Source organism: Oryctolagus cuniculus, chromosome 19 (assembly GCF_964237555.1).
Source record: "Oryctolagus cuniculus chromosome 19, mOryCun1.1, whole genome shotgun sequence".
Lineage (NCBI taxonomy): Eukaryota > Metazoa > Chordata > Mammalia > Lagomorpha > Leporidae > Oryctolagus > Oryctolagus cuniculus.
In genome coordinates this window covers 55,070,322-55,080,948 of record NC_091450.1, presented here as the reverse complement: position 1 = coordinate 55,080,948, position 10,627 = coordinate 55,070,322, and the positions used below count along the sequence as shown (strand labels likewise).

Genomic DNA, 10,627 nt, shown 5'->3' with positions numbered 1-10,627 from the left:
AAATAGATAATCTTCAGAGAGGATTCCATTTTAACAGAAGAGGAACATGAGGCTTGGAAACTCATCCTTCCACGAACATCTCCCCCAGCTACCAAACTCTCAACCACCGGGAAATGTGGTGTGTTCCTCAGTTTCATGCCACAAGTTCAAGGACAGAAACAATCAAGAAAGAAAAGCAATGTAAGTGCCCCGAGGTGGAAGAGAACTTGGCACCGTCACGGAACTGAGAGGCCAGCATGGATGAGGCAGAGGAGGAAGCTGCATAAGGTCAGATTTAGAGAGGTCTCATGAGGACACTCCTGCTGGTGCCTTGGGACTCATTCTGCCCCACCAGTCTCACTTATCTGCTCACAAGGACTCACTCCCTGATTATGCAACACAGGCAGCATCATGCTGTGTCACCAGGGGCAAGTCACTCAGCCTCTCTGAGCCCCAACTTCTGCATGTGAAAATGAGAATAACGTGTACGGAGCAAAAGCCCCACTGTGAAAAAGTGACTACCTGTGACATTCACCAAGGGGGAACCCAGAGAGGTAGACCTGCCCTTCATTTCCAAAATGAATTCCAAGACGACCATATCATGGAGAGGTGGGAGGGTTCACAAAGACAAATGACAAATCAGAGATAACAGTGGCTGTAACTCAGTGAGAGAAAGCAGTGAAGTAACATGGTGATGAACAAAGCACTTCTGCCTCCAGGTGCTGTGTGGGTTGGCCCAGGACTCCTCACTCACCCAGCACAGCCGTGACCCCCTGGCTGGTTAGTTAGCAGTCACTATTTTCTCCTGTGCATGGTTCCAACTGTTCCCGCAGGGGCATGCCATCATGAGAAATGTCACCTCCCTGGGGTCTGTAAAGAACCCACTTTCCTAATCATCATAACTGCCACAAGATCAAGTGCGGCAGAGAAGCACCTGTGCCAGCCAGCATAGCCCAGGTGCCTATTGCACCTGCCCGCGTGCTGCACCGACACATGGGGCACTCAGCCTGTATCTCTGCTACTTTTTGCTCAGAGAAGGAACTGCAGGAACTGGCAAGAGTTGCCACATTCCTGCCCTCAGAGTCCCAACTCCAGATGGCCCAGTGGTGTTAGTGCCCAAGCAGAAAACCGGGCAACCCTGAAAGGTGAGGCTTGGGCCTGACAGAGCCACACCTGCCCAGGTGCTCCAGGACCCTCCCCGTGCCCAGCACGCACTCACCGCTCATGTTCACCCACACTGTGTACCCCAGGAGTGGGAGTCTCTGCAGTTGCCATGGGGCCTGGGGGTCAAGTGCTACGGGGGAACCTCACGCCCAGCTCAGGCCAGTGGACACCTCCTCTCCAGCAGCCACAGCGATGTGCCTGGAGCTTGAAGAAAGTTTCAAAGAATCAGGAATGGGGTAGAGGAGCCGTGTCCCAGCCTGGCCGCACACATGCAAAGGTTCCCATGGGAGCACACACACACACACACACACACACACACACACACACCCAAGCCAAGCTGCAGCTCTCTCACAGACACGCTCCCGTGTGGGTTTGTCTCCAAAAAAGTGGCCAACCAAGGACTGTGGGCACTTACAGGCCGGACAGCCAGGAGCTGTAGTCTCTTGGTCCCTCCCTCCTCACCTGGGGGCCACTGGGACTTCCACCCTTAGCTCACCACCTGTGGGAGGCCGGCTCCTTGACAGGCCTGGCCCCCATGTCCAATGACTGGAACCCTCCTGAGCTTCCCCAGGATGTCTGCATAGATCCCACCTGGGACCCAGCCCTATCCTTTCTGGAGCAATAGTAGACAAAACATGTCAGTTTCTTGAAAGAGGATGCTTGGCCTCTCCAGGTGAACAGTCCTGGCAACACTGTTTTGCAAAGCTGAAATACAAGTCTTACAAAATCCACTTTGGTAAAGAAACAAGTAAAGCAAGGGCCATGAAGGCTTTGTTCTACAAGACTCTGCAAAGCAAAAGCAAGGCTGCAGAAGCACTCAGAGTTGAGTTTCCCTGGTGAGCTCCCAAGCAGGATATAAGGAGAGGCAAAAAGCCCTTCTCACTCATGCTGCAAAGCCCTGGGAAACAGCAAATTCCATGTGCCTGTCTTCCTAACCCTTTGCCATTCATTCATTCATTCATTCATCCTTTTGTTGGGTATTCAACATTGATATGGGGGGGGTCATTTGGCCCAGAAGTAAGATTTGTCTGGGGATGCTCCCAACCTAATGGGGGGTTCTTTGGTTGCAGTCCCAGCTCCCTTGTGGATTCCAGCAGCTTGCTTATGTGCACCCTGGGAGGCAGCAGTGCTTGGGTTCCTGCCATCACATGGGAAACTCTGAGTTCTGGCCTGCTGGGCCTGGTCCTGCTCCTGCTGTTGTGGACATTTTGGCAGTGAATATACAGAGAGTATTCTCTCTCTCTCTCTCTCTCTCTGTGTGTGTGTGTGTGTGTGCATGCGCGTCTGTGGATGCCTTTCAAATAAAATACAATTAAGGCAGTTTTTCAAATACACACATAGCAATGAGTATTTTGGCTCAGCAGGTTCAGCAGCTGCTTGGGATATGCATATCCCATAGTGGAGTGCCTAGTTGAGTCCTGGCCACTCCACTTCTGATCCAGGGTTTGTGCTAATATACCTGAGAGATGATATATGATGGCTCCAGTACTTGAGGACCAAGGTTCCTAGCTCCAGGCTTCTGGCTTCAGCCTGGCCCATCCGCAGCTGTTGCTGGCCTTTGGGGAGTGAATCAGCAGATGGAGGATCTGAAAGTATCTCTTTTTCACCCCCACTCCTCATTTTAAACAAATAAATGTTACAAAACATAGCAACCACACACACTGATCATCAACTCCTATAAAGCCAGTAGGAATTTGATGGACAAAGGTGTGCAGAGTAAACTTACTCGGGTCACAGGTGGCCTCCTCAGAGCCAGCCCTTGAGCTGAGACCTGGAGGATGGGGAGGAGTCACCACAATAGCAATCCCAAGCGAAATGAAGCCGGAGGAATGACTCTTCAAGGTCAACACTAGTTACTGCTGACCAGTAGGAACAGAGACTTAATTCACCACATTCTGTAAGAACCAAAGCACAAAGCACAATACCTAAATATTTTGAAAGTTTTTGTGTTGTGAAACAGAGGGACAAAGAGGGACTGCATTTTGTCAACCCAAGTTTTAGAACCAATTATATGGCCACCTTTCTGCATACTGTGCAGAAACAACAGTCCCTGCCCACTCAGAACTAAAAACGCTCTAAGAATGTCATAGTTAAAATAATTCCAGCATTTCAACATCTAATCTGGAAGTAAAAATAACCTGTACTGAGGTATCCAGGACCTTAGTTTCCTAAGTGCAACAAATATCCTCAGCAATTGATGCTTACTTCTTAAAATTCTAGAGCCATTCTCTGATCTAGTTGCCTCTGTTGAGCCCCACAGTCCCAATTAATCTAATAATATGACTGGGATACATACATTTTTACATTATGTGTTTCCTCATATAATTGCATTCATAAAGATAATATAACAGAATACATTCCTCAGGAATTTTCACAAAATTAGGGAAACACTGGGTATCACAGAGGAGAATCAGAGTTCAGTGGGCGATGACACACATACAACTGTCTACTTGGGTTTCCCAGTCAATGCTATCACTGCTGTGCTGGAGAACCTTCAAGGCACACTGAGATAAACCATCTTAGCAAATCAGGAAAAACAGGAGTCAAAGCCTGTGAGCAGAAACTTCCTTTCTGGATGACCAGATCCATTTCTCAGTTCCTATCCACTAAGTACAACTCTAAATCCAGAAAAGAATAGCAAGAAAACCTGGAAATTAACACAGTGGCTGGGCGTCTTCATCGCCCACCTGGTGGTTCACCCATCCTGGCATCAGCATTCAGCCAGGTAGGCTCATTCCTTCTGGAACTATATGTGATACCTCTGAGCACATATACATTTTAAAGTATACTTATAACAACATACAATTTATGATATGTAACAAAAATAATTTATAATATAAAATACACTATTTAATTTGTAGCATACAATGTAATACACAATTTATTCTTCCTTCCATCTGGCTCCTGAAGGCCTGAGTGTCCCTGACCCATGTTCGGGGCCATCACACGATATGCACAAAGAGTTCAAAAAGACTCACCAGGCGAGGATGGATGAACCTGAGTCAGAGGCCCAGTGAATCCACTACCACTCCTCAGACACCAGCGGCCCAGCCTTCCTGCAGGTGTTGCTCATCATGGAGCTCACCTCCTTGTTCCAAGTCCAGCGCCGGGGCTCTACACAGCATCCGAGGAAGAATGCTGCAATGCTGGACACCAAGAAGCTAAAGGGAAATAGTAGGACTGAGCAACACTTTTCTAAAATTGGTATTCAATGGCAAACTTCAGTTCTGATGGGAATACTTTCTGGTGCCAACCAATAAGAAAACAAAGACCCAGATTGTGTAGGATGGCACAGGGAGCATGGCTTCAGGCAGCTCCTGATCTGGAGCTGTCAAAAGTAGGCAGCAAAGTGAGGCGAGCTCAGGGTAGTGGGGCCACAGGTCTTTCATTTGTTTCACTTTGTTCTTTGAAATTATACTGCGATTCATTTTAAAATTTGACAGAGCATTTTTCATTAGGCACCTCTCTAATAAATAAAAAGAAATAACATTATATTTATGTACATATAGTATATGTTTTTTTTAACATTTGGAAATTGCCAGGAACCACATGAGATACCAAAACACAATGGTGACCAAGACACAAATTTGCCAAGTTCTCTGTCTGTTGTGTGGGGAGCAACTGGGAGTAACTCGGACTAGACTAAGTTACTGGAATTAAGACTTATTCTGTGCATCTGCTCTCCCACAATATGGCGCTGGGAGAGGAGAAAACAGCTTCTACACAGCTGCCTCCAGTTCAACCAATAAACTGTAGGACCTGCTCCTGATTGGAGGAGAGCAGCGTACTCGGCGTGTGGGTAGCAGAGTTGGGATTGGTGGAAGAGGACTATAAAGGAGGAGAGAGACAACATGCATCAGGAATATCTAAGGGGAACATCTATCTGAAGGAACACCTGTGCAGCTCCCAACAGAGCCGGCCGGCAGTGTGCCGCTCCCCCGCGGAAGTGGGGAAAAGTGGCAGGGGGAACCGCCCTTCCACGGAGGTGGAAGGGACAGTAGCCAACCCGGGAAGAACTAGCAGCAAACCCGCGGAGGGCCGAGCACACAAAAGAACAGCGCAGGGTCCTGTGTCATTCCTCCACGAAGAGGGGGAGCGACATAATGGTGCCGTGACTCAGATATGAAGCCTAGGCAGGGTTTAGCGTCGTTCCTCCATGAAGAGGGGGAGCGACATGTTGTACTCTATTTTACTCTATCCATCCCCAAACCCTTAAGGAGAAAGAGTCTCCAGTTGATATTTAAAAAATCAGATGAAATTAAACATCAGGAGAAGCCCGCAAATGAGAATACAAAGTGCTGGGGAAAGTATGGTTGAGAGGCCGAGACCACCCTCCTTCAGGAAGCTGTGGAGCAACCTGCAGCACCTTACTCTGTAACAGAGCGCTGGGGCTCAAGGTGCATAAGTGCCCTCTGCTAGACACCTGGCCAGTACACAAGTACAAGTATGCCATATTCTATGAGATGACCCAATCAGAGCATGGGAGAAGTGTGTATATCCCTGCCTCCCTCTCAGTAACTCTGCCTTTCAAATTAAAAAAAAAATACTATGTATTGGGTATGTGGCTGCACATGAGGGTACTTCAAAAGGTTCATGAGAAATGGAATTAAAATAGCTTGCAGGAGCAGGCATTTGTTTTGGCAGTTAAGATGCCAGTTGGGAAGCACATGTCCCACACCAAAGTGTCTGGGTTCAGCTCCCAGTTCCATCTTCTCAATCCAGCTTCCTGCTATTGTGCACACTATGGTGCAGTGGGTTTTATATCTCCCTCTCTCTCAAATAAACAAAATATTTAAAAATGCTTCAAGATCCTGCACAATCTCCACAAACTTGTTAGAGATCTGCACATGCTGAAACTTTAAGTACAAAACATGTCCATTAATCTGCATGAACAGCAAATGCCTCCCAGTGTGTTCCCTCCAGGGACCAGGGGAGGAAGCTGGGACTGGGGTCTGAGCAGGACTTCTACATTATCATTAATGTTTTACTGCCTTTAAAATGTTGAAACCAATGTGGCATGTCAGTCTTCCTTCTCCACGGTGAGTGCTGGGGTGGGCATTTTATCAGATTCTGCACTCCTGGTTTGTTTTTTTTTTTTTTTTGCTCAATATTGAGCAGAAGAATTCTTGTTACTTGACTGTGTCCCTAGACATGCTTCCCCCATCTTCATGTCAGTGTATGGTCTCCAAGGACTGAAGTTATTCCCTAACTCATCTGAACATGCCAGGGACATGCATCAGGACTGCGCATGCAAGGAGGGATGGTGGAGGGTGGAAACCCAGAGACATCTACAAGCTTTGTTCTTGATGGGCTTCTTTGGGCTTGCTCTAGCTATGGCCAACGGCACGTGGCCCACACCCTCCTGGGGTGAGTGTGGGAACATTGGGCTTGTTGGGGTTGAGGGGTTTAACAAAGATTCCAGTGCCCTTTCCCAACCTTACACCCTGTGTGAGTACCCTGGATCCTCCATGGTGCAGAGATGCCTGGCTAAACTCCAGGAAGTGGATGACAACTTAAATTGCCCTTGATGTGTGTTTCTCTGGGGACTGAAATCGCCGTTACAAACTTGCTGCATTTAAAGGCTTACCTTCTGGAAATGGCACAACAGAATTTTACAACGTCAGGATTTTCAAGAATGGAATCCAGGGTGGCCACTGGAAAGGGAACAGAATATTTGCCAATTCTCCCACCCAAATTTCTTCTCCTGTATATATTTCAACTGCCCTACAATTGAGTTACATTTCCATCAAGATTTCACATTTCTGAGTATTCCACCTGCAGGGCACCCCTCATAAAAGGAAGAACGAATTCATTAGCCCAGCTCTTGTCTCTGCGCTGGCAGCAATCACACTCTCTAAGAGGATCGCGTGTCTCACATGGATTTACCTGAGGTTTTTCCTGGCATTTGGACAATTACTTAAAATGCTAAAAAGGGTGATGCAGAAACAGGATTATTGAGGTGAAGAAGAGAGGAAGGGAAGTTGTCACAGGACCATGACTTCCCAATTGAATAGTTCCTTTCTCAGGTCTGTGTTAATTGTAAAGAAGTATACTGCCTACCACACACACACACACACACACACCGCTCAAGCCCCAGGACAGAGAGGAACTTGACCTCTATGCTAGAGGTTGATATTTTAGAGCGACCCTGTACTCTCCTGCCATAAACTCACATGATCTGCTGACTGTCATTAACGATGGCCAGAAACTTCATGGATTGCTCAAAAGTTATTACCTAATTACCGAGGGCAACACAAGCATGGTGCTAAGCAGCATTGTTCATGTGTCACCTCAATTAATACTCACAATAGCTTCTCAAAACAAAATCCCCAGGAAGCAAGGTCAGCATCACCCAGGAAAATGCTAGAATCACAAATGCTTGTACTGTTGCTACTTGAGACATGCCAACATGCGGAGCCCAGTCTCTGATGTAACAAGCTCTCCCCAAAATAATGATGTGTGCCAAAGTTGGGGAATGATCACTGAGAGAGTGGGGGCTGTTATAATTTCACAATGAACACCTCAGGCACAGAAAGGTAAATTGATCATTCAAGGCACAGAGAAAGCAGAAGACACCATATTTGAAACCAGACAGGCTAACTCCAGAGCCCAGTCCCTCAATCACAGTGCTACAATGCTCGTTATCCGAGGAATGAAGTATGGATTGAATCAGTGAGCATCAGACAAAAATATGCCAAATGAGTCTGCAGTGATAACTCTAAATCTCAACAGCTGAGCCAGTGATGGGCCACAAGAACAATGAGACTTCTCAGAAACATCAAATTGACTCTACATCCACCAAGTTGGTAGCAGTCAAATAAATTAGGAGCTGTCCATTTGATGGAATACAATTCAGCTCTAAGTGTGATGGTTGCCAAGACGGCCCATGGCCCATAAAAATACTTAGTGTATAAGGAGGCAGGAAATACTAAGTCTGAGACCAGAAGCACCAGTATGGGCCAGAAGCACCAGTATGGGCAGTTTTTCCCCAACAGTCGCAAGTGGCTGAGGACTTGGGAAACTGGGGGATTTAACAACCTGTGGGTGTGAATGCAAATTGGCAGTTATTCTGCACCAAAACTGGGTCATAGATATTTAAATTTTAAAACTTGCATGACTTACGACCCCAAACCCCCACTTCTTTTTTTTTTTTTTTTTTTTTTTGACAGGCAGAGTGGACAGTGAGAGAGAGAGACAGAGAGAGAAAGGTCTTCCTTTGCCGTTGGTTCACCCTCCAATGGCCGCCGCTGCAGCCGGCGCACCGCGCTGATCCTGGCAGGAGCCAGGAGCCAGGTGCTTTTCCTGGTCTCCCATGGGGTGCAGGGCCCAAGCACCTGGGCCATCCTCCACTGCACTCCCTGGCCATAGCAGAGAGCTGGCCTGGAAGAGGGGCAACCGGGACAGAATCCGGCGCCCCGACCGGGACTAGAACCCGGTGTGCCGGCGCCGCAAGGTGGAGGATTAGCCTATTGAGCCACGGCGCCGGCTGTCCCCCACTTCTTAGAAGGAATCACATGTGCATAGTCAAGCTGGATCATTATCACTGCAGATCAACACATCTAAGGGGGAAAATCTCACAAAACGAAACTGCAATCATTACGTGGATTGGATAAATAAATCAGATTTCTTCTATATTGAAGAATGTGATCTGTACATTATAAGGAACCTAGATATCCCTGAGATACAGAAAGAGAGAGAGAGAAAGAGAGGGAGGGAGGGAGGGAGGGAGGGAGGGAGAGAGGGAGAGAGGGAGAGAGAGAGAGAGAGAGAGAGAGAGAGACTCTCTATACCATTTGTAAGTTTCTTGAATACACGTTAGGAATAAAGCATAAAATTAATTATCTTAAAAGCAAAAGGATTTGAGATAAAGGGAGAGGAAAGCAGAGTGAAATTAAATACAACAGAAATCCCAAATGCACACACATCACATTATCTATTTTCAGTGCATATTTTCATCAACAAACATCTAAACAAGCGACCACTAAACTGCAATCTCACTTTAGGAGATAAGCAAAGAGCTCTCTCTTACTGGCAAAGAGTATGCAGTGGGGCCTCTGGCTTCTCGGTCTGCCCGTAGCAGCTAACCTTGTCCTCGAGGATGTAGGAGAACTTCTCCAACATGGAAGACATGGCAGTGGTTAGGATGCTGAGACTGCCCCTCACTCTCACCTCCAGGCTGTAGTCTCAATCACTGGAGGAGACTCAAATGAGTCATGAGGGAAACTCTTTGGAAGTGTGAACTTTATGCTTATAGCAAATTGCAGCATGGTCCAGCCACACCTCTAGTGCTCAGTGGCCACATCTTATACAGTACAGGTCTCTACAGTCAAGATGATCTCTCAGCAGCTAGGTCCAATCAGTCTTTTTGGGATTTATAGTTCTGAAGCATTTATCCTGCTGAGTGTCACCTTCCTTATCCTGGCCATACTTGCTTCCATCACTTTCCAAAACATCTCTGTTTCTTGCCCTTCTCTTACATCCCTGATGACTTCTTATGGAAGCCTCTTCCTTCACTCACCTCCCACTCCATTAGCACTCCTCCCGGGTTCTGTGTTACAGCCACGGTTTCTCTCTCTGTTTATCATTTTCTTGGATATTTTAGCCATTTTTAGAGTTAAACTAGAGATGATGATGGCTCCCAAATCCTATATCTAGCCCTAATCATTCCCATATCAAAATAACTGGACATTCATTGTACCTCACCAACCAATTCAACTCAACAAACTCTAAAACTGACCTTACCATTTACCAACTCAAAACTCAGTGCATGATACTTGTCTACCAGCCAGCCAGAATCTACAGGAATGGGTCCCACCAAGCAGAGGCTGGAGAATTTACCTGTCACAACTTGGGGGTGAGGTACAACCAAAACTTAGTGTATAAACACCAGAGAGGATGCTAAAGTCTTTAATGCATAAAACTACTCCCCACGGCTATGAATTACCCAAATGTCAAGAGACCCACTGCTGAAAATCAGCTTTTTTTTTCGTCCTTTCTATTTATTTACTTTTAATATAAATTTTATAAATAAAACCTTAGGAATACAGTGAATCTTCCCACCATACCCATCCTCCCACCTACACTCCCACACCGCTTCTTCCTCCCTCTCCCCTTCCCAGTCCCATTCTCCATTAAAATTCATTTTCAATTAACATTATACACAGAAGACAAATTATATATTAAGTAAAGATTTCAGCAAGTTGCACACACACGTGCTCACACACACATACACACACACACAGTTTGAGAACTAGTTTTTCGGCCGGCGCCGTGGCTCACTAGGCTAATCCTCCGCCTTGCGGCACTGGCACACCAGGTTCTAGTCCCGGTCGGGGCACCGGATTCTGTCCAGGTTGCCCCTTTTCCAGGCCAGCTGTCTGCTGTGGTCAGGGAGTGCAGTGGAGGATGGCCCAAGTCCTTGGGCCCTGCACCCCATGGGAGACCAGGATAAGTACCTGGATCCTGCCTTCGGATCAGCACGGTG

At 46.9% G+C, this 10,627-nt stretch overlaps 1 long non-coding RNA gene across 4 annotated transcripts in view; it reads right to left on the bottom strand.

Moving 5' to 3' along the window:
* Positions 1-1,211: 1,211 nt before the first annotated feature.
* LOC103346531 (uncharacterized) overlaps positions 1,212-10,627 on the bottom strand; it is a 328,438-nt gene continuing 319,022 nt past the window's right edge. Inside the window, exons 3-6 of one of the 4 annotated variants that reach the window (XR_011384398.1) lie at positions 4,229-4,304; positions 2,870-2,914; positions 2,603-2,699; positions 1,212-1,347 (exon numbers count right to left, since the gene is read on the bottom strand). This is a non-coding gene — a long non-coding RNA (uncharacterized lncRNA). Of the gene's footprint in view, positions 1,348-2,602; positions 2,700-2,869; positions 3,039-4,121; positions 4,305-9,172; positions 10,195-10,627 lie in introns of those variants that run through there. The other 3 variants (XR_011384399.1, XR_011384400.1, XR_011384403.1) reach the window with 3 other exon arrangements.